Source organism: Propithecus coquereli, unplaced genomic scaffold (genome assembly GCF_000956105.1).
Source record: "Propithecus coquereli isolate 6110/MARCELLA unplaced genomic scaffold, Pcoq_1.0 Scaffold241, whole genome shotgun sequence".
NCBI lineage: Eukaryota > Metazoa > Chordata > Mammalia > Primates > Indriidae > Propithecus > Propithecus coquereli.
Window position 1 is genome coordinate 497,710 of NW_012147964.1, and position 4,007 is coordinate 501,716.

The following is a 4,007-nucleotide window of genomic DNA, read 5'->3' on the forward strand; positions in this document are numbered from 1 at the left end:
ACTCTACCCAGAGCAACAGAGTGAGATCCTGTCTCAAAAAAGAAAAGGGCTCTGGGGCTGTTGCAATGAAATGAATGTATTTTGCATGTGAGAAGGACATGACTTTTGGGAGCCAGGAGCAAAACATTATGGCTTGACTATGTCCCCCAAAGCTCATGTGCCGGAAACGTAATCCCCAATACAACAGTGTTGAGAGACGAGACCTTTCAGAGGTGATTAGATCATAGAGGAGGGGCCCTCCTGAATGGATAAATGTCATTATCATGGGAGTGGGTTTGTCATAGAAGGGAGTTAGGCCCCCGTTTGCTCTCTCACACAGACTCCCTTTCCTCCTTCCACCTCCTGCCGTGGGGCGACACAGTAAGAAGCCCCTCGCCAGATGCCAGCACCGTGCTCTTGGACTTCCCAGCCTCCAAAACCGTGAGCACATAGATTTCTGTTCTCTATAAATCGCCCAGTCTTAGGTATTCTGTCATAACAGCACAAAACAAACCAAGACAGCTACTGTATGGGTCAGCGTCGATCTAGAAAATTTCCACCCTCACAGGGAGTCCTGTTGGACAACACTGTTCTACTACTTGCTCGTTCACCTCACGGTATATGTCTTGTAGAACAAGAACTGCAAAACGTGTCAAATTTTGTAACTGGTAGAGGAATAAATTGGGGGGAGTAATGTACTGTTTTCTCTACCTTTGAATATTTAAATAGTGCTATAAACGAAAAGAATATGTTTGGAACATCTTTATAAGTCCTACCTCATGCTTTTTAACAGCTGCATAATATTCCATTGTATCCATGCATAGACTAGAATTGTGCCAAAATATCTAGCCAGCCAAATATCAAACCAAAAAAAAAAAATTTACACTCCTTTTTCCATGGTGTCATTTTGTCAGTAGGAGGTGGCCACCCAGTCATGGACTACATTTCCCAGATTCCATTGCAGCCAGGTACGGTCATGTGACCACGAGTGGCGGCACCATGTGTGACCACCAGATCTGGGTTTTTACAAAGTGGTTGTGCCTTCTCCACTGTCTCTTTCCTCTTCTGCCATTGTCTGCGAAAGACTCTGAAACACCGGTATGACTTAGCTACAAGACAAAAGGGGCCTGGGTGCATGGAGGAAAACCACCCACTAGCCAGAAACGTTGACACTGAACTCCCACGTGAACAAGAATGAAACTTTTTGTATAAAGCAACCTCTTCTTAGTAAGGGACTGACAGCTTGGGGGTTATTTGTGACATCAGCTAAGGTTACTCGAACCAACTCAACAATTTATCTAACTGGTCACCTTGTATAAATAAACATTTAGTTTATTCGAGCGGAGTATTATAGTGCATATCCTTAGATGCACAAGGAGATATCTCTGCACGTTGTAGGAACATTTCTTCGGAATAAATTTCTGGATGAGCTGCTGATGTGTCCGAGTGTATGTGCATTTTTATAATATTTTATTAAGTGTAATATGTGTAGAAAAGGGATTGTAAGTGTGCAGATCAACAAATGAACTCTCAGTAAGTGGGAAAACCTGTGTGTTTGCATTTTTAATCCTGATAGTGCTAAATTTTGCTCAAATATTAAGCTTTTTGAATTTCCATTTATAAGTTCCATATACATCTCTCTACTGTGACATTTCTCACACTCTCGCTATGTAGCATATAATCCTTCTTTCATTGATCTACCTTACTTGTGTATACTGTGCCAGGCCTGGGCTGGGTCCCGGGGCTGTTGAGATTAATATACCCTCTTCCCCACCTTCCATTTTCTGGGCTCAACAACAAGAACAACAATAATAATAACTGTTTCATTAAGGTTGCCCTTTTTTGGAAACATGTCAGTGTGATTTTTCTCTTTTCCACTTTTATGGCTGTGACCGCCCCCAAACATTCTGCCAAAGGATTTCGACTCATTCAGAGGAAAATGAAGACGTTTTAGCAGCAGACACACAACAAGCACAAAACAGTCACGTGCGTGCTTTAGTGACCAAATTGGATCATGGAGTTCTCAGCAAGACAATAGTTTCGAAAGCAAAGACTCGCAAAAAAGTAAACAGATATCCAAGTCCCTATTTATTAATATTTCAAGAGCCAAGCTTGGAAGACAAGAAGACAGAGTTTTCACCGAGGACGCGGGAAATGATAACAGAGTAGTATCTATCGCGTGGGGAAAGCAGCAGGTGTCGAAAGCTAACGGAAGGAGATATGAGTGGAGGATTCTTGTTCCTCAACAATCTCACTTCAGGGCTAAACCCAGATGGAGATGGGTGACGTTAGAAACTTCCAGAGAGGAACGGGTGAATCCAGGGGCATGAAAGCTAACAGTTGACTTCTCCCAATAAAGGGAGAAAGGTGGAACTTCCAAGCCTCTGGAGAAGCCTGCCTTCTTCAGTTGCCGCACCCAACGTGGTGTCTGTGGGAGCAAAGCTTTGGAATCAGTAGAGACACATGGCTAGGAAGTGGCCCAGCAAGACTCTTCTGGTGGCCGGGCGCGGTGGCTCACGCCTGTAATCCCAGCACTCCGGGAGGCCAAGGCAGGAGGATCGCTTGAGCTCAGGAGTTCGAGACCAGACTGAGCAAGAGCGAGACCCCGTCTCTACTAAAAATAGAAAAATTAGCTGGGCGCGGTGGCGCACGCCGGTAGTCCCAGCTACTGGGGAGGCTGAGGCAAGAGGATCGCTGGAGCCCAGGAGTTTGAGGTTGCAGTGAGCTAGGCTGACGCCCCTGCACTCTAGCCCGGGCAACAAGCAATATTCTATCTGAAAAAAGAAAAAAAAGACTTCTGGTTTCCCATAGCCTGAACATGGGACCAGGTTCTCCTGCATGGGCCCCTGGGAGATGCAGGGCTTCCGAGAGGGTTGCTGGGTAAACGAGGTGGCACCACACACCACCCATAGATAAGACACCCCCTTCAGAACCCAGCTGCTCCCCTGGGGTTCTCCCCTGCTACAAGATCCCATCAGCTGCCCCTACATCAAACATTCGGATGCTGTCCTGGGGAAGAGCAAGGGGAAAGGGGAGAAAGTTCGAAAAATTAGTTTTTCACACAATAGAGACCAACTTGCCCAAATGAGACTGTTTGAACCACGAATCGGAGACGTCGAGAGCAATTAAGAGCTGACAGTGTCTTTCTCCCTCTGTCCAGAGCTCATGTAAAAGATGAGAGCATTTAATGATACGTAAAGGAGTCACTTGTGTTTTTTTTTTCACATGGAGTTGTGATATGAGCAAATTCCATCCCCACTCCTCCTCCACTACCATTTATAAAGCTCATACTACCTACGAGGTGGTTTACAAAGTTACCTCTTTTGAATGAAAGCTTCGCAACATCCTTGGGGGATAAGAATCGTTGTTATCTGTATTTCACAGCTGAGGAAGCTGAAGATCAGAGAGGTTATGTGACTTGCCTAAGATCACACAGCACTTCCAAGGCACAAGGGAAAGAGGTAGCAGTGGGAATCAGGAGACCTGCATATTAACCCTTGTTCTGCCACTAAATATCTCCCAGCAAGCATCCAAACGGAGGACCCCTTCTCCCCAGGAACATTCTCTACCACATTAGGCATGGAGATTCTCTTCAGCCGACTTACCCATTGTTTTTAGATCCACTGTGGACACTGTGTACATTTTCCAGCTGCATAGACCACAACACCCTGTGAAACAGAGAATAAAAACACCATGAACCACCAAAAAAAAACCCTTTGGTCTCAACCTGCAGAATGACTCCGGGCTTGGCCTCAGAGGGACAAACATATACTATTTCACATAATCTCCCCAGCGACTGTTCCTGATTTGCTGAAGTTTGCTTTTGCTTTTCATTTTGTTTGTCTTTATCTTTGTATTCTTTTCAATTACAAAAATAGTTCCAGCTTTTTTTTTTTTTTCTTCGAAAACATACATTAGGGCCAGGTGCGGTGGCTCAAGCCTGTAATCCCAGCACTCTGGGAGGCCGAGGCAGGAGGATCGCTTGAGGCCAGGAGTTTGAGACCAGCCTGAGCAACAGCGAGACCCCA